Genomic DNA, 21,381 nt, shown 5'->3' on the forward strand with positions numbered 1-21,381 from the left:
AGTCCGCAGGTAGCTGTGCATTGAAAGATAAAGATAAAAAGATATCAAAAAAACATTGCTTTTAAAAAATTACATAAACTGCAATTTTCTTAACAAATATATAGGTAATAATATGCTTTCAGTACATCTTTTGTACAAGCCCTTTATGCCACATTCAAAAATCTAAAATTAATAAATTCAATCAACATGCATACTTATTTAAATATATTATGTAGACATTACTAAATACTGAAGTTAATGAAATGTATATTATTAATATAGCTTTAAAAATCATCATGTAAAATTATCAGTAAATGCCTGATATTTTGGAGGCAAAGTCAATACAATTATAGAAACAATATACTTTCAAACTCCACCTGGTGTATCTCACTTAATACATTAAGTACATTTCAAAGAGATAAAGAAGGGAGAGGTGAAAAGGCTTCCATCAGCTCTGGCAATCTTCACAGGACAATACGCTACCCACACTCGTCTAGTGTGATCACTGCTCATCTTGCAGATTTCCAGCTGCCTGGTCGGCAGAACTTCTAAACAATGCCTATTCTAAATATAGTAAAGATACCAATGTAGACACAGAACATGAAAATATTTATAGTTTGATCAAATATGATAAAACATAAGATTTACAGCCTTTGAGTAACTAAAATGAATCCAAAAGCAAAGCTAAAATATTTACCACAGCAGTAATGTCAAAATTTTAAATATACTCACAGACCTCCATGATCCTACTTTCCAAGGAGCACATGCATGAAACTCACGTGGTCTTAGAGATATAGGTTTGGTACTTGGATTACAGAAGCCATCACTCAAGTGATCTTCATTCAATTGACAACAAACTTGCCACTGCTTTGATCCTTTTCCATATGTAACAAGACACTGTAAGAAGACAACAGGATGCATTACAAAATGATGCAATGATCAATTTGCATGATAAATCACAGCAGTAAGACCATTCCTAAGTGCATTATAACCCCAATCCTTTACAGACAGTCACTTGGCAAAACTGCCACCCCTAACTTCTGTGGCCCAAGTGTCACTGAAATGTCCACTGGTCCTAGGAACAAAGATACAAAACTAACCTTAGAAGAAGGTTAAATTCCAAGTTACTGCACTTATAAAAATAGTTATAAACATTAGCAAATGTTATTGCTAACTTGATAACTATAAATACATTAAGGATAGCCATTTTGAAAACTTTTACTGCCTTTATAAAAAAATTATTTTTAAATGATAAAGTTAAATGTGTGAATTTTATAAAGTCTTTGATGCAGTTTCCTAACACAATGTTATAACAGTTCTAAGCCTCATGTTTTTAATGTTACCTCACTCCACTCACTAGCAGCCCAAATGGGACAGGAAAATTCACTGCAGTTCTCTAGAATCATTCCAGGAAGCTCTTGACATTCTCTGTCAATAAGGTGGTGGCCAAAGTTGTTTACACAATAAGATTCTCTAGACCTTTACCCTCCTCCACAACTCCTGGAATACTGATTTAAAAAAACTAAATAAAAGACAATAAAAAGATCAGTGGTGTCACAGATTGCAGGGGAGGGAGGCAGGATGAGAAGGTGAGCACAGGGGATTCTCAGGGCAGGGAAACTTCTCTGGGTGATAACATCACCGTAAACATATACAGCACAAAGAATCCTAATATAAACTATAGACTTTAGTTGATAATAATGCATAAAAATTGGCTCATCAATTACACACATGTGCCAAACTAATGCAAGATGAAAACAGAGGGAGTGGGTAAGGGATGTGCATGGGGAAACATAGAGGGAAGGAAGAAGGCAGAATGTTCAGCATTTCTGTACTTTTCATTCAAGGTTTTTCAGTAAACCTGAAGATGCTCTAAAAAGTAAAGTCCATCAATTTTTTAAAAATGACATGATACGGAAAAGAAGTTAGAGTAGAGCCCTAACAAATTAGCAGCAAAGCATGATATGGGCAGTCAATAAACTTTTGTTCTAAGCCACTGAGATTTGACAGCTGGTTGTGTGCAGCATAACAGCAAAAGTAAACTCAGAGAAATGGTTATAAGTAGTCAGAATAATCTAAATTTACATTTTCTGCAATGAAGAGACAGTAAAGAATTTAAGTAGTCTGTGACATGACCAATTTTCTGTTTATAAAGCTCAACTATGTACTATCAGTTGACTATCTCTGATCTTTCCTAAAGACCCATTAAAATAAAAATTTTTTGAAAAGGCATATGTCTAAAAGAACAGGGATAAAAGGAAATACAGTAGGCAAGAGAAAGAATTTTTTAATATGAAAAGAAGATTGGAATATGTATTTTTAAATTTTTTTGTACTGTAGATGAACAGAATGCCTTTATTTTATTTGTTTATTTTTATGTGGTGCTAAGGATAGAACCCAGTGCCCCACATGTGCTAGGCAAGTGCTCTGCCACTGAACCCCAGCCCCAGCCCCAGTCCTGGAATAGACTTTTGACAGTCAAGGAAGATGAACCCTAAACCTGTGAAGGTAGAGAGTGAATTAAAAAACAAAATCCATGCCACAAAATCCAAGAGAAGTCCAGGAATCAAAAGACACCAGATTTGTCTGAAGAGGTGAAAGTTGTGAGAGGTAGATCTAAAAAATGGAAACTAGATTGAAAGGTATTTATGAAGAACAGTTAAGTCAACAACCCTTCTAGCCAAGAGCAGCAGAAAGTAAGCCACCTGAGTTACTTGGCATTTCTAGTGGTCACATTAAAAAATAGTAACAGGTGATATTAATTTCAATAGCATTTGTATTTAACCAAATTATCTGGAATAGAACCACTTTAATATGGCACCAATGTAAAAATTATCCATAATATGTTTGCATTCTTTTTTTCATATTAAGTTTCCAAATCCAGTGACTATTCACACTTATAGCACATGGACTAGCCACAGGTGGACAGCATAGTTCTAGGAGAGGAGAACTTGAAGGAATGGGACATAATTCAGGGAAGTGATAGCACAGCAGATTGAAATGGGGTAATGAAGTGAGTCTCCATAATGAAAGAACAGATTCCAGCCTGACTCACCACCTGCTGTGACCCAAAGATGACTTCTATTGTTTCCCCCCATCACGACTGTCAGAAGATGAGGGAATTCCTCTCTTGGGTGACCATTTAACCAAGAAAAAGGATCAACTGACAAGGACATTTGGTTCTTCACCCCACTGACAAACAAAAGGGCCGCTCAACAATCCAGCTACCCTAGAACAAAGCCTCTGGTTGACTCGTCTGCCCCACAAAGAACTTCCAATCAGCATCTCAGTCCTTCTTAAATATGAACAATCAACAAATGATCATTGGAAATTCTGGAAAGCTACTAACAAAAGAGGACAAAAGAAATAAAAACAAAATAGGACTAGGATGAAACTAGTATATCAGAGCAGACGAAAACTCAAGACTACACTTACACTCAGAGGCCTAAAAGAAGATATTGTACCCATGAAATAAAAGCAAGACATTATGAGAAGAAACATGAAAACAGTGAAATGTACATACTAAATGAGAAATTAAGTGCTCAGTTTAAGAGGTTGAATACTCAAATAATAAAACTTTCAGAAACATAAGAGAAAAATGAGTGAGAGGAAATTATCAAAAACATTAATGGGGCTGGGGATATGGCTCAGTTGGTAGAGTACTTGCCTCCCAAGCACAAGGCCTTGCGTTGAATACCCAGAACTGCAAAAAAATAAATAAATAAAAATAAAAATAAAAAATTAAATGAATTTTAATTTTAAAATTTTAATTTTAAAATTAATGAATGCAACTAAATTTCTCAAGACAAAGAATCAGTGTTTCCAAGTTGAAATGACAACCTAATTTCTTAGGAAAATAAAGAAAAAATAAAATGAAATGAAACATCAGCATCAAGGTATTAGCATGAAGGGATCCACAAAACTTCCAGAACAGAAAATGCCACATACAAGCACAGGAAATTGAAAAATAAGCTGAGGAAACAGCCATAAAACAAGCATTTCCAAATTCTAAAGGGAAATCACATATTTTAGAATTTGTATGAAAGTATCTGGCAAGAATGAGAATGGAATGAAACAACTTTCAGGGATGGAAACCTCTACAGTTACCTTTCCTTCTCAGTAAATTACTGAGGAGCATGTCCACCTAATGAGGGAAGGAAACCAGAAAGAGGAACACACAAAACAGAAAACAAGGAATCCAGCCTAAGAGAAAGTTGAAGGGAATTGCCAGGATAATAAATGAGGGACATCTGGAGGTGATGGTCACATAACAAGCCCAAAAATCAACACAAACAAATCAGTGCAAGAGAAATGAGGGTCATGGACAAAGATGAAAAAATGAAGGAAATTTAAAGCTATCAAACAGGCTTGCAATACTAAGAAAATGTACAGTACTGACAAAAATCTTGAGGACTGATAACTTTCAATATGCAGAAAAACAAACAAGAAAACAAAACTGAGGAAATGCATCTTGAGAGAAACCAAAAGTGTACAAAAAAGGAATATACTCACAGCGTACTGTGTGGGAAAAGAATTACTAGTTCTTTTCTCTTGCACGTGATTCTTTAAGGGGTCTCTCCTGGTCTGGACACCCCCACCACTTCTCACTATATATTTCACAAACTCCAAGAATCATATTATTATGTATTTGGTGTGTACACTGCACTTAGGAATGTGCCGTTATTCACCTGTTGCTTGGCTTTGTCCTCCTAGGTCCCCATACTCCCCAAATTCCAATATTCTTCAATGAAGTACACCCAGGGCCTTTCCACCAAGTTAGTTCTTCCTTCTGCATTACCAAAGCCTCTGGTTCTACTTTAGCATTTATTCCAGCCGACCTGGTAGTCACCCACTACCACAGCCCTTCTTGGAGACACTGCCCAAGCAGTTTCAGGAATGCCTTTTCCCATGCAATCACTCTGTGCATCACTGTCCCAAAGCAACAGGACTGCAGGTGGGCCTCTTCCTGAATGAAGCAGCACAGTTCCTGTAGAACCTGGTCACATCAGTTAACTAGATTGTCCCTCACATTCTTATCATCTGTAGCCACTGCCTCTGGTCACCTGCTTCCTCCTATAGGATCATCTCCATACTGCTCTAGGCTTCCTTTCCTCTGACCACTGTTTTCCCCTATTCTTAAGCTTTCTCTCTATTCTCCATGAAAACGACTTCTCCATTCCATACATCTTCTCTATACCTCAGCTTCAATCTACTCACACCTTCTTTCTCTGATCATCTCTGATACACACAGAGATAAGGTATTGCATTTACCATTTTATTACTATTATACTACTATTTAACATTATGATTTCTATTCATGCTTCTGTTGCATCCCCTAGACTTTAAAACCTGAATGCAGACCTGGGGTCTCATTAATAACCTAAAACAAAGCAACCCCTCAATAAATGTCCTTCATTGAACATGTATTGCACAACTAAGCATCCATAATTACACACTACACAAAGACTCTAGTCTTCCCATTTGCTATCCCAACTATAAATTTCTCTTCCATTTCTTCTCTGCTCCTTTCAGTCATTCATGCCACCAGTACATAACCATGGAAGGCAAATGAAAGAATGACAGAATGTTTGAAATCTCAACACAGAAAGAGGGAGACAGGTTGCTAAGAACAAGTGTGTGGAGGAGAGTGGATGAGAAGGTAGTTATTTCACTAGGAAGAGGGATGTAAGTAAGAGAAAATGTCTGCAACTGCAAAAAAAAATAAGTAAGAGAGAGAGAGAGATAAAGAGAATGACAATAAGAATGTGAGAATGTACCAGAACAGTTGAAAAGGGTAGTTTTAAGTGGGGGCTCTTAAGTAAGAAACACGAAGAGAGGGAAAAGTAAGGAGAAAATAAAACTACACTTTTGTATGTCTGTGTCATATGGAAAGGAGGAGGATTCCATAGCAGCCTGACTCAAAGGGACTGAATGATAACAGCATGCAGTTAAACCAACATCTCTTTTTAAAACTGACACATTTTGGTACAGTCTTGTCGTGGTCCATGTGCATCCCATGTGAACAGGTCACTTCTATCCTCCACAGGAACGTGGAAGGAATATCATACATCAGGGTTGTATAAATTACCCACACATAGAACCTCAAAAAAGATACAAAGGAACATACAATCAATTTATAAAACATACGTCCTTCAGACATAATTTCTACGTTTAATAATGAACACTAAGTACTTAACCACTATAGTTCACTAAAATGATTAAAGCAAAGTCTTACCACCAAAGAGTTACCTGTAAAACAAGTTCTTCTTCCAATCAGTATTGTTAATTCTTTAAATTGAATTGTTTGATCCACTATATTCAAAAAGAGCTCCTTGTATGTTTATTTCTCTTTTTAACATACAACAAAACTTCCATTTAAAATAAAATTCCCTTGGGAATCAGAAAGGGCTATAAAAGAACAAATATATTGCTCATCAAACCATAAAGAAAGTCAACAGTACAGAAAAAGCTTTTTTAACTGTTTAAATTAAATTCCTGTATCGAATTTAAAGAATAAAATTTTAAATTGGTATTAAGAATAATATTAAAGAAATAAACCTTACTTTGCAACAGTGTGGTATCAATTCTATAAGTAGGGGAATTTCAGCACATCAACCAAAGATATTAGAATAAATTCACCCTACACTTTTCTGTCTGAAAGGGGTACAGAGTCTCAGGAGCAACCTACACAAAGTGGCCAGGCAGAAAGAAATCATGCCCCTACCAGACACATCAGCTAAACCAATCTCGGTCATCAACAGAAGGAAACAAAAAGAAGACTGTGGCAAGACTGCATTTATACTTGTCTTGGAAAAAAATACACAAAGCTTAAAAACTAGGGTCAGTATTCTAAAAGGATATGCAATGACTACAATGCTCTCTATGCACCTGTCTCGATCTTTTTGTGGAGGCACTCTATCCCTGTTGAAATATATGTGAATGTCATCTTTTCAGATTAATACTCCTATCTCCTTCTCTATTCATGCCTTTTCTTGTTCTCTCTTTCCCATTGATAGGTAATAAGATAAGCCTATCAAATACATGCATGCAAAAGTACAGTATAGTATATATTCTTAATTTGTTGCTTTTTAAATATAAAATTGCATGGTGTCCACAATAGTGTGGTAGTAAAAAGACAAAAGAATTTAGTATTCAAACAGTGGGTTAAGTTCAAGTTGTCTCAATTAGTTGATTTGTGATGTTAGACCAACTTCTAGCTCTGTTTCCTAAATTGCATAATAAGTCAATACAAATTTCTGCCTTAACAGGCCCTTCATCAGGATCAAATTTGGAAAATGTTTACAAAATGTGTAAAGGGTAAAATCTATGCTATTTATTTTTAATTTCCAAGAGAATATGTAACATTTAAAACTTTACAATAATAAAACTCTGTAATAATCAAGTGCTTCTCTTGTTGTTTTACTAGTATTGTACTTCTCAGTGAAACAATAACCTTTTGGGGAAAAATGTGTTTGACATGCAGGGAACTGCACCAAAAGCACAAAGTTGACATACTTCATAATAAATGCTAAACTTCATAATAAATGCAATGCCCCTCTGAAAAAGCAATCTTGAAGGGATCATTGCAAAATCAGTTACATGTTTCTGTGTATATGTGAACTAGTTAAACTGCCTTTATATATTATACTGAGTTCAGTGAAGAACAAATAATATTCTAAATTTATTCTCTGAAACAGAAATTCCTCTGTGTAGGAATCTGCACTTAATTAAATGTAGACAGGCCTATTTAAAGAACCATCTGTTACATTAACTCTAAGGGAAACAGGATTTGTGAAAAAAATTCTACATATTTTGTTACTTTTAGTTACAAAATTTCATAAACATTTTAAAAATTCCTTCTAGTGAAATTGTTTGTTTGGCTCATTTCAAATTAAACTTTAACATTTACATTTGTAGTTCTCTTAGAAAGGATGATACTTTATAGATGAAAATTTCTAATTTTTTAACCTTGGGCAGAACCTGTGGTCCATTCCCATGAAGATACAGATATGTAGACTTGGAACCTTAGAGAGACCTACTGGATTATTTATCTACATATACTCTAGCATTTTTCTGTGTCTACGCACACAGGTTAATATTTTTAGCAGAAGAAAAAGAATTTCAAATAAACATAAAAGGATAATATATCAAAATATTTAAATTTTATTCTCTGGGAAAATTAATCATTTGCATTTATTAAGATGAAATTCAGAAAACACAGAATTAATAACTTTAAATGAACACTTCAATAGCATTTAATACATTCATAATGTGCGACCACCACCTTAATCTAGTTCTAAAACTTTTCTATAACCCCAAAAAGATTCCCTGTATCCATTATGTGGTTGATCCCTTTACATCTGACTTTGGTAATGACAAATATAATTCTTGAAATAAGCTATTCATACCAGATTCACATTCCCCGTTATAAGATTAATTATCTGGGCCAATATTTCATATTTTATTAATGTGAAGTAGATAATTCCTCAATATCAGCTGAACATCACCACCTATTCCAGTATGGTAAATTGTTGGTAAGTCAACTTTTAAGATGTTTCTCAAATGCAAAAGTTTTGTAAAATATTCTTTTCATGTGTCTAAGCAAAATTATCTAAATTTTAAAGCTAATTTCCAAATATAAATGCCAAGAAGTTGCATAATTTTAATTAGCTAAAGGGAGGAGAACTGTATTCTAAATACACAGGTATTTAAGTGAACATACATTCGGTTATCTAAAATATTCTTATGAAGAAAAAAAAATTTCAGAATTTTGTTCAGTGTTTCTTTCGAAAAGGATGTATTTTGTGTAGCTTAAAAAGAACATATGTACAGAGTCAGAGGACCTAAGCTTAGTAGGAACTGAAACTGTGTTTGCTCCAGGGATTCTTGTTGCCTTCCGGGAATTCACACCAACCTCAGACCTCCATGAAATCGCACACAAACCACATATTGGCTGCTGCTTACCAACAATGTTTACCAAGGTGACTGTCATTTTATGGTTTTTCCAGAATAGCTGTGCTGAAGAATTTCAATGTTTGTTGCTCCTGTGGGAATCTTTACAACAACATTGTAATCTGCAATATAAAGTTATACATGTTCAATTTCACAAGAGCAGGTGTCCTAGAGGATATTACTTACTGCTAAATGAATGGTACAGTCAGTTCTAATTTCATTTTACCTTTAAAAAATGAAACTGGTTATTCCTTTTGAACCAATACCTTAATAAGTTACTAAGGATAGGAAAAAAGCAGCTGTCGTCTAGAAGCACATAGAGTTTCAGATTCTTAATGTGTAAACTCTTCCTAATTTTTTATTTTTAAAGTTCTGTTTTTTCTTCCTTTTATTATCATCATTATTATTTTCAGTAGTAAGGATTGAACACAGGGACTCTCTAAATTACATCCTCAACCCTTTTTATTCTTTATTTTGAGACAGGTTCTAAGTTGCTGAAACTGACCTGAAATCTTGCCTCAATCTCCCCTGTCACTGGAATTACAAGTATACAACTCCACATCCAGCATACAATTCTTAACATAGAACAGAATAAAATTAGTATGTTAGCACCTTAAGTGCTTAATTAGCATATTAAAGTTTGACTAATGCATTTAGTTTTTCTATTGGGAAAAATATGAACTTTCAAGTGCTATTCACAAATCCAGGAGATATCAATACAATTGGTCTTTGCATGTGAACAGATAGTAAGAAGTAAATGTGAAAAGACAGTAAGTAGTAAATTTCATTGCTGAGAAATAATAATATTAATAAAGAAAAGCTCAAGTTATTTCATAAGCTTTTAGTTTGTAGTATAACCTGGAATCCCTATATTTATTTACCCCCAACAATCTGGAATCCTTTTATCTACCCTCCCTCAATTTTACATTGCTCTTAGAAGTCTATTAATAAACTAGCTATAAGAAAAATTAAAAGTTTACTGAAATTAAATAAAAGTAATACCTCTATTTTATGAGATCAAATTCAATAAAAAAGGGGAAATACTATATTAAATATACATTAAACAAGAAACAGAAACTCAGAAACATTCTGTTCCTGACACTGAAACATTCATGTTACATAGTTATCCAAATACTCTCGGGGAAGTATACAATTGATTATGTTCTAGTTATGCTAATCTAAGTTTTTCTTGTCCTTTCTTATTATGATTTCCCCCTACTTAAGAAACAAGTGAGAGAAACTGCAATACTTCTCATGCACTAAATTTTAAAACATTGGATACACTTAAGAAGTTTTATAAAAGCATACATTTGTGATCCTGATATACTTGCAGTGCCTTTTTCTATCTCTTTAAGGCATCCCATTTTAAATATAATGTGATAAATGGTAGGAAGAGTCTGCATACAGTATACTTACATATTAGTTGTAGGTTATCAGCCTTAAAGAATGATTTCAACTCACCTTCTCTTCACTATAAAATATTCTTGTTCACTACTTTCACTCTATCTGCTAGAGTTTTTCAAGAAAGCTAGCCTGACACATTGTAAAGGCAACAAGAAAAAGTGAGCACCAGGGAACAGAAATGTGGCTAATGCCATTTAAGGTACTGAAAATGACTTCAACACTTTTCTCCATTTACAAATCAATTAATTAACAGTACAGTTTTTGCAAGGTTAGCTATTTAATCCTAATTTGAAATATGTTTTTCTCCTCAAAAAATATACTTTTCAACAGACTGTGATAAGTATGAGTCATTGATCATAGGAGATCAAATGTGTGTGGCTTTCATGAAATAATGAATAAAAAAAACTAGAAAAATAGTATGTCAAATCATCTAATAAGTACCACCAGCCTGGAAGAGTATGAAGTGTTCTACACTAACTTTATAGGTAAAAATATAATCTTTGAGTTTTAAGTTATACCTCTTTAATTGAGATAATTCATAATAATCTAACACATGTTCAAACACATATGAACACAATATGATGCTGAAAAACATAGCTATAAATAACACACTTGTACTATGCTATGCAAGGAAAGTCTTAATGGTCTGCTTTTATTTCATAAAAAAGAAAAAAAAAGTTTGTCCAGAAAATTTGGAAAATATCTGAGATATTCTCACAGCCATTTTGAGTAAAAGTGAAATCAAGACCAAATACCAATTATTAATATCTGTAATTCAGATACTGCTTGAAAAATCAAATGTGATGATACTTATGATCCACTATTTAAGTTAATGGTTTTATTCTTTGCCTTCAATCAAAATTTTCAATATTAATAACAAACACAACAGCTAGACCAGGTCAGACAAAAAAAAAAAAAAAAGAGTGGTTCAAATGATAATAATTTAAAGCAAGTTTCCTGAAAAAAATATCATAAATATATACATTTTAGATTACAGGAACATTCAATCTCTAGGAATCTATTTACACATCTTGGTCAAATAACACTGAATTTACTCTTATTCTCAAAATGCACCAATTATATTTTTAATAATTAGATTTGTCTTGGGAGGGTGAATTCATTAATTTAAAAGTGCATTTCGTATAAGATAATTTTTATATTTAAGAAGTATTTCTTTCATAATCATTTTGAACTGAGGGTATAGAGCACACAAAACAATAGCAAAGTGTTACTATTATACCTTCATCATGTACTCTACTATTACATTAAATAAAAGGGAAATCTAGAAGCAAATACACAGTTGAACATAATGGGCACTGCTGAAGACACCTGCCATTGTCCTGCAGGAAGAGTTATCTCCACCACACACTCCATGTTTGTCTCTCTTGACCTTGGAGTTTAACACATGATCACAGCCAGACTGCTTCAAAACACAATTAGTACAATTAAGATACTCCTTGTATGTACATAAGAAATGAGAAATAGAGGGTTAGAGAGAGAATTTTAACAAAGGTGTTAGTTAAATGTCACCATAGCAGGTCACAATCAAAGTAGCAAAAGCAGTTTCTACCTTTTTAGGGAGCTCAGACCATCTTCATCTTGATTCTGAATTGCATAAGCAAAACAAAATCAGCAAACAGTGCTTTATGAGTCATTATTAAATGACAGAGAATGGCCTAGTAACAAATTTAATCACATTCCAATAGATAACATGATATAAAAATTAATTTATTGGAAGTCACGAGAATGTACCAGGAAGCCACACAAGGAATATCTGGTTAGAGAAAGAGAAATGAACTATTGTAACTAAATCATGTTGTATATACATAAACTTCTATATATATATATATATATATAAACTTCTAGTTTATTTACCCGACATAGGCCTTGAACACAGATGTCACTGGTTTCAGCAACCCTGTCCTTCAACTGGTAGAAGTTAGTAGTTCTGGCAACCTGAAAATAGAGTTTACAAAGATCTTTTATGGCAACTGTAAAAATTAAAAAAAGAGTCAGTTCGGGGTATAAAATAATAAAGCCATGTGTTCTTAGGTATCAAAAAAATTTACATCGAAGATATTATAATTACTTGCTCCCACTGTACATTGGAAGCCACCTCCCATTAGGGGAAAGACCACTGATGTTGAAGACCACTGATGTTTGAAATGTTTCCCATCTAAGTCAGACCACTGCTTCTCTGGAAAGTCTTTTGGACATGAATCAGTGTTACATGATCGGAATTTCATCCTGAGGTCCACAGAGTACTTTCCTCCATTTCTTGGCCTAGTCACATTCATTACATTTTAATGCACATCAGTACAATATTATTTCTGTCATTTACTTCTATAACTGTTCCATTCTTTTCCAGGATCAAGAAAACCAATGATGTTCCAATAACATAAATTTTTAAAAGAAAATATATAAAGGGAATTTTTAAGCAATTTTCTGGTTAATAAACTATAAAAATATCCACCTTCATGTGGACACTGAAGCCTGGAAGGCAGAAATGTATCTTATTTTTGACAAGATTATTTAACAAAGAACTAATGATGAACTTTTGTTATAAAACATCAAACTGAAATTTGTTCACTTTCTGGGGGGAAAAAAAAGACATGTAATGAGCCAAAGACAATAAACAAGGAAGACAGAATATTAAAAAGGAAATATATATGCATCTCCACTGTGTATATATTTCTTGCCACTCAGTTTGAGGATTTTCATAGTATCACTAACACGTAACCTTCGGATCTCACTTCCTGGCACAAAGAGTTATTAATGATTAGCCCCTGGGTCGCACCTTCCTGCCCTCTGGAGAAGAAAAAAAGAAGAAAAGAGAAAGCATGGGATTCTGGGGTCTATAAAAGAGCAAGACACACCCACTTCCATGGGCATCCAGCTCTGGGTCCCTCTTCTTTCCAGAGAAGTATGGTATCTCTGTCTCTTTCTTAAATAAAACTTGCTTTCTATGCTTGCCTTGGTGTTTCTCAGGTATTTAATCTTCAACACCAGGGGACAAGGACCCAATCCTGATCTCTAAGAATGGTATCATAAGTATACAGGGAATATTTGTGGCTATCATGGCCTCTTATTCTCTGGTCTAAGTCAAGCCCTGTATTTACAGAGTAGAGAGAGCATTTACCATTGTGAGTAGAAGAAATAGAAAAGGACTGGAAAAAAAGAATAATTTACAGGAGAGTAATAATAGTTGCCTAAATGACTTTGTACTCATAAAGAGTGCTCATGGAAGTTTCTATTTATGAAGATTCCTAAAACCAATTGCCTCAAACAGGAGGAGTATCCAGAACACATATTAATAATTTACGTGGTTGGGCTGGGGTTGTAGCTCAGTGGCAGAGCACTTGCCTGGCACAAGTGAGGCAATGGGTTCAATCCTTAACACTGCATAAAAATAAACAAATAAATCAAAGGCATGCTGTCCATCTGTAACTACAAAAAATCTTTTTAAAAAATTTATGTGGTAAAAATTATTAAACAATGATATAAATTAAGCCCACAAATAAAGAGCATGAGCTTTAAAAATATTAAAGCAATCTTGCCAGGATTGGTGATGCAATACCTACAATCCCAGTGACATGGAAGGCTGAGACAGGAGGACTGCCAGTTTGAAACTAGCTTCGGCAATTTAATAAGGCTTTCAGCAACTCAGTGGGACTCTGTCTTAAAACAAAAATTTTAAAAAGGACTGAGGATATGAACCCCCAGGGTTCAAATCCCAGTACCAAAAAGGAAAAAAATGAAACCTGGAAAATTATACTACTACTAAGGATAAAATTAAGTGATAAATATCCCCCAACTTGGGATAATTTGTCCTCTATCAATCAGCATCATATCTGACAGACACAATGAGGGAAGATCGTGAGGAAAATTCTGAATGATATGAAAAATATGAGAGATTGAGATATTATCTGAATCTTTATAAAAATAGACAAGATCATGGGACTGTGGGTGTAGCTCAGTAGGTAGAGCATTTGCCTAACATGTACAAGGCCCTGGGTTTGATTCTTAGGACCACAAATTAGTAAAACAAGCTAATAACTTATTGTCTATGTTTCATTATATCTCACAGATATGACAATAGGTCAAGAAACAAGTGCATCATCCTAAGGAAAAATATAAAATTTTATAGCCTGGAATTACCCTCCCAAATTGAACATTAAGGCAAATAGGAGGAATTTCCTCTCTACTAATTTATGGAAAAGTAAGAATAGTTGCCTAAATGACTTTCACTACATTTATAAGTAAACTTGAGGGAAGTATATGGAGAGTAGGTATGCATTTGATAAATACAACAGAATGTTAAAAATTAGTAACACAACAAAATAATTAGGTATCTACTTACAAGGTGTTCCTTTGCTGGCTTCTTCCATAGTTACCCTGACATAGGGCTTACTAAAGTAAACTTCAATTTCATCAGAAAAAGGAGTTGGCTACTGTAAAGCCTTAAGAGGAGAATTAAGGAAAAGAAAGTTGAATTCAATGGTACACACTGAAATACTAAAAAATGACAGCTTTAAAGAATATTGGGTTCAGTCACAATGGCTCATGTCCCCATTCCAATGACTCAGGACGCCTAAGACAGGAGGATCACAAGATCCAAGCCAGCCTAGGTAACTTAAAATAAAAAATAAAAAAGATACAAAGGGCTGGGGATGTAGCTTAGTGGTAAAGTACTTTGGGTTCAATCCCTAGTACTGAAAAACAATTCAGTTATTCAATATGCTGTAACAAAAACTCCTCCTAAACTTTATAACATGAAGAAGGGTCAGGGTATGCTATTTCAAAGTGACAAGTGAAAATTGGAACCTTTTACAAAGTGAGTAAATCATGGCAAGAAAAATAAACGTCTTGTTGGTGATTTCAGGGTAAAACTGAGTGATCCAATTGGAAATCTAAACACAATCTCAACTATCTGGATCTAAAATGATGGCTCCTGCTCTTCTGCAGAAAGACAGAACAGGCAACCCTGTACCATGTGACAAAACTGCCAAGGTTCCTGAATGTGTTTCATACTACTTCAACCAGACACCTGGGAAGGCAAACAGCTCCTGGGGGCGATATTTAGTATAATTATTCACTGTATGATGCTTTATACTTTAATTTTGTTTTAAAGTTCATAACAGCCTGTAAGGCAAGTAATACTACAGTAGAATTCTCAATTTAAAGATAAGGGAAACAAAGTTCAGAAGTTTGTATGAATTGTGTGCAGTTATTCAGAGGCAAAGCTAAATTAAGAATGCAAGTATAGCTGGGCATGGTGGCGCATGCCTGTAACCCCAGTGGTTCAGGATGATAAAGCAGGATGACTTTGAAACCAGCCTCAGCAACTCAGCAAGGCTGTAAGCAACCTACTGAGACCCTATCTCAAAATAAAAAGGGCTAGGAAAAGGGCTAGTGCTCAGTGGTTAAGCACCTCTGGGTTCAATCCCTAGTACCAAAAAAAAAAAAAAAAAAAAAAAAAAAGAAGAAGAATGCAAATAAGTATGCTCATTTCTCTGTACATTACTTTGTTTGAGAGTTCTTGCCAAACTTATTCTTAAGATTTTATTCCATTGGATGTTATAGTGAATGGAATTATTTTATTTTTAGACTGTTTCTTGCTAATATACAGAAGTATAGTTGATTTGTACCTAATTTTGTAATTGTAATTGATTTGTCTATTTCTGTGTCCTGTGATGCTGCTAACCTCAATTATTTGTTTGGTCCCCCCCCCCCAAGTCTGGTCTATTTCCAAAGGTGAAAAAGTCAATTATTAGTTTTAGTATAGATTCCTTAGGATTTTCTATGAGATCATGTTGTCTGTAAATATAGTTTTTCTTACTCCTTTCCAATCTGAATGTTTTCTTTCTTTCATTTTTTTCTTTTTGCAGTTTGGGGATCAAACACAGGGCCTCACACATGCTAGACAAGTGCCATAGAGTCACATTTCCAGCCCTGTTTTCTTTCTTTTTATTAGCTGCCACTGCAGTTAGAATTAGTACAACATTGAGCAGAAGTGGAAAGGGCAAATATTCTTGCTTCATTCCAAGAATGGGGTGGGAAGCATGCAATATTTCAATATTAAGTATGATATCAGTTACAAGTGTTTTTATAGCTGTTCTTTAGGATGAGGAACCTCCCTTCTTTGTGCAGTTTCCTGAGAGTTTTTATAATGAATGAGTGCTAGATTTTGTCAATTATCTTCTCTTCACCCATTGTAGTAATCATAATTTGGATTTTCCTCTATTTATTAATTATGGTATATTATATTATATTAATTGACTTCAGAACAGAAAACCAATCTTGCATTTCTGAGCTAAATCCCTGTTAGTCATGCTGAAAAAACTTTCTATATGTTCCTGGACTCAATTTGCTAATATCATTAAGAATTCTTGCATCTAAGTTTGTGAGAAATTTTTAACTGTAGTTTTCTTAGGATGTTTTTCTCTGGCTTTGATATCTGATTTCACACAATGAGCTGAAAATTGTTCTGTTTTCTTTTATGTTTTGAAAGTATTTGTATAGGATTGGTATTATTTCTTCATTAAATGTTGGGCAGAATTCACAAATGAAGCCATCTGGGTCTGGAATTCTCTTCAGGGGAAGATGTATTTGGTTTTGCTTTTGCAGTTCTGGGGCCTGAATCTGGAGTCTCTAGCTCTACCACTGAACTATGCCCCTCAGTCTATGGTAGGCAATTTTTAATGACTAATTCAATGTTCTTACTTGATATAGGTCTAGTAAAATTTTCTATTTTATGTTGTCTCATTTTGGTAATTTGTCTCTTTATAGCTATTCATTGAAATTATAAAATATTTTAGCATATAGTTGTTCATAATATTCCCTTACAATCCTTTTAATTCTATAGGACTATAGTGATATATACTTAGAATTTTAAATTCTAAACAGATCACATCATGATTGGACTGAATTCCAAGACTGGAAAGATATTAGTGAAAAGAGTTTATCCTCTAGAAAGAATTTAGCACACAAAAAGTGATCAATATAACTTGTTTCTAAAAGTATATGCTTATTCATAAAATAATACATATTTTATGATTCCTTCTAAAAGACAATTAAAATAGGGAAAACTTGCTGGGCAGATCACACCTGTAATAGCAACTTGGGAGGCTGAGGCAGGAAGAACAGAAGTTCAAAGCCAGCCTCAGCAGAACAGCAAGGCACTTAGCAACTCAGTAAGACCATCTCTAAATATAATAATTTAAAAGGACTTGGGATGTGGCTCAGTGGTTCAGCACTCCTGGGTTCAATTCCCAGTATCAAAAGAAAAAGAAAAAAAGAAAGAAAATGAATCTTTGGTGGTGAACAAACAAATCTGGCAGAAAAGGGTACTGACCAGCAGGAGGTGTAAGAAGCCTTTGGGAGGATATAGATTAGTGGTATGGGATGAGAAGGTTAGAAGAAAGGGTGCATGATGCTAATGGCTATGGAGGTTCTCTGTGGCATAAAGATGTTCTAAAATGGATTATGATGATGATTACAAAACTTCATGCATATACCTAATTATATACTTTAAGTGCATATGTGAATTATAATGGTATATGAATCTCAATAAGGCATATATTATATGTGAAAAAACAGAAAAATTATGCTTATAAATGATAGTGCAGGTGGATAAAAGATCAGCCCCACTGTGTCTCTGAAAGTTAATATCAATGGTGTAAATGAACAGGTTGTTAAATATTCTGAAATTTTTGTGGGCTGATTATTAAACTACAGGTAGCTTGAAAACAGTCACAAAAATCAGTAAATGAGCCAAGCATGTTGGATCATGCCTGTAATTCCAGCAGCTGAGGCAGGAGGATTGCTAGTTCAAAGCCAACCTCAGCAACTTAGTGAGGTCCTAAGCAACTCTGCAAGACCCTGTCTCAAAACAAAAAATAATAAGGGCTGGGTATGTAGCTCAGTGGTAAAGCATCCCTGAGCTCAATTCCCAGTACCGAAAAAAAAAAAAAAAGACAATAAAGAAAGAAATAAAGAAAGAAAAAACACATGCTGTCACTTCAGAAAGAGGTAAGTTTACAAAAACTGGATATCCAAAATAAGGAAGGTAAGACTATGATACCACCATTAGAAAGAGTTTTTTATTTTTATTTTTTGAAAAAAGGAGTTGATTCCTGGATAACAAATTCATTTTGAGATCGAGACAATACTTAATCATCAAAGAAATGTCAAAAAGACATTTATTAAAAGACATTAAAAGACTATTAAATAATTTCCTTAACATCTCAGTGCCCTTTAAATGAGCTCATTTTGTTGTTATAATTTTAAGAAATAAAATGTTATTTATAAAAAGCATCAATTAATATTTTGTAGACTAAATATTTAATTATATTATCTTTCTTTGGTATTTATACAAAAGCAGTATAGCGAATTGCAAAATGACCGTTGCAAATACCCTATATAAATGTCATTACTCAAAGCATACTTACCAATTCAACTCAATTACATTACTTATTTGGGGGTGAAAGCTGGGGATTGTGTCTGGAGATGCTTAACTACTTAGCTACATCCCCCAGTACCTTTTATTATATTTTACTTTGAGACAGGGTCTCACTAGTTGCTGAGGCTGACCTTGAACTTGCAATTCTCGTTCCTCAGCCTCCCAAGTTGCTCAATTACATCACTTCTATGTAAAGTTTTCCTTTCTATTTCTGTTTCATTAAGTCAAATGTTAAAACAAGTCTCCTCTTTATTAATAACCAGTGTATTATAACCCCAAACTAATTTAGTCCAAACCAAAATATAAGATCATGCATATCTCAGAACAATGATAATCTGTCTACTCAAACATAAAATCCTTAAAAAATTACCTCAGTGATTATACAGTACAGACTTATAATGCAAGGAGAATGTTAGAAAAAAGTAAAAATATAAACTATTAAAAATTGTTAATGATAATATAAATATAGTCCATATTCCCAATTGAATGTCCTACTGCCACTTAAGAGTCAACAACATGTACGTAACTAAACTCATCACTTTCCACTCCCATTACCAGTTCCCCTATTTCTATTAATGTGAGTGAAGCCTCCCAATGCCCACGATTCACACTCAAACCTGTACACCATTGTGGACACTTTCTACCCTCCCCTCACTCTTAGGTTCTAGTTGCCATGTTTTGCCATTTCTCCTTCAAAATATTCCTTGAATTGCTCCTCTCACAATGATCTTTCCTTTAAACTTGCTCAGTTTTTTTCTCAGAATCAAGAATGTAAAATTAAACACAAAGGGCCTCCCAAATGGTTCAGGCATTATTAATTTTTATTGCCCCTCCCACTCATTTTATTTATGCAAAACAGTTCACTTTTACAAGCATTTTTTCTCTCATCCTTAATGAGATAAATTGATTCTCATCAGAAGATACCCATAAGATAAAGTCTGAGTCCTACTCCTCATCAACTCACCATTAAACATAGTCACTACCGCAGTCACAACCACCAAACTGTAAATTCCCTAAGAACTGAGTACATATTGGGCAATCTGTTCTAAGAGCTCAATAAATGTTCGTGGGAAATTAAATAAAAAGGGTTGGGATAAAGAAAGAAAAAAGTAGGACGAAGTTAGAAACCAGAAAGAGCGGGAATGAGATGCAAGAAAGGAATACACAGAACAAGACCATAAAAGAGTTTATCTGGCCAGAATTCAAGGTAGGGAAAATACAAATGTGATGTACAACAGAAGCCAATCAAAGACAGATTAATAACCTTCGAGTTCCCTAATATCAAGTATGTTTACTGTGCTATCTACATATAGACTTAAGTTGACCTATATTTGAGCAGATGGAGAAAAAAATATTTTCCGCTCCTCCAATAGCACATAACCATTCATTTTTAAAATTAAGGCATAAAATGGTTTTCAAAATGGTCCCCTTCCTCCTAACACCATTCGACCAAAACTGGCCAAAGAACCGCAGGATAAAGAGCAACCATGGAGCCTCCCCCAAACTCGGGCTTTTCTTGGAATCACGCACAGACGTTGTCGTGTTTATGAACAGTGAGTCACACTGCCCCTCAACGTATTTCCCCCTCCCTATGAATGAGGTGCTCCCCTTCCATACCGAGTAAATGCAGGGCTGTGGCTAACGCCCCAGGGGGACCCAGGGGTTGCCTGGCCAATTGGGGTGCTAATTCTTCCCCTCCAGTAACCAGACCCAGGGGCGTCCCTGGGAAGCAGCCGGTAGCCCTGGCCCAGCAGAGCCTCCAAAACCCCTCTGAGTGCTGCGCGCGGCTGGCAGGCGCTCAGGGAACCGGGGCGGCGGGGCTCCACCCCAGGAGCAAGGACCCTTGGAGGCTAGTCCCTGGGGTCGCCACCCGCCCTGCCGGCGGCCCGACCTCGGCGCTGCTACCCGCGTCTTTTCCTATGGGCAACAGGTGTCCGCCCTCCGCCCGGCCCAGCCCTTACCGGCACAGGCCGTCCACGAACACGCGCGGGTTCAGGTGGCAGGCCATGGTGGCGCTGGGCAGGTCCTGCAGGTCCACCTCTTCTTTCTCGCAGCAGATGAAGCGCCAGTCGCTGCCGCCCCAGTGAAGGGCGCAAAGGGCCGCAGCGTCACGGCGGGCCGCCCCCGCACCTCGGCCGCTTCCGCCGCTCCGAGCGGGCCGGCCACGCGTCCTCCACCCGCGCGCTCGCGCCCGCGGCCCTGTGCTCCCAGCGGGCCGCGCCGGGCTCGCGCGCCCGAGTCTAGCGGCGCTCCCCTCCTCGCCGCCGCCGTGTACCTGCGTTAACACCCTCGGGATTTCGCGGGTGACCGCTCTCGGTCACCAAGATTCCAGACGCGCGGACTCCGAAGCCCGCCTCGCACGCCCGCGTCCAGCGCGGGAGGGGCAGAAAGCCTGCGCGGCGCCCGCCCAGCCCCGAGGGCGGAGCTCCGGAGGGGTCTGCTTCTACGACCTCTTTTGCCCATTTCCTAATTGGATATTTTTGCTTCTAAATACTGTTGAGTTTTGAGAGATCTTAATATATTCTACGTACTCATTCTTGATCAAATATGTCGTTTGTAAATGTTTTCTCGAAGTCTGTAGCTGT

At 35.7% G+C, this 21,381-nt stretch overlaps 1 long non-coding RNA gene across 1 annotated transcript; it reads right to left on the minus strand.

The window, feature by feature from the left end:
- Nucleotides 1–20: 20 nt before the first annotated feature.
- LOC124973720 (uncharacterized) lies at nucleotides 21–21,101 on the minus strand. The gene is made up of 6 exons (XR_007106697.1): nucleotides 20,758–21,101; nucleotides 14,696–14,795; nucleotides 12,211–12,291; nucleotides 8,944–9,053; nucleotides 6,229–6,387; nucleotides 21–876 (listed from the first exon to the last, which is right to left on the minus strand). It is a non-coding gene; the product is annotated as an uncharacterized LOC124973720 (long non-coding RNA).
- Nucleotides 21,102–21,381: the final 280 nt, after the last annotated feature.

The sequence above is a fragment of the Sciurus carolinensis genome, unplaced genomic scaffold, assembly GCF_902686445.1.
Source record: "Sciurus carolinensis unplaced genomic scaffold, mSciCar1.2, whole genome shotgun sequence".
In the NCBI taxonomy this organism is placed as follows: domain Eukaryota; kingdom Metazoa; phylum Chordata; class Mammalia; order Rodentia; family Sciuridae; genus Sciurus; species Sciurus carolinensis.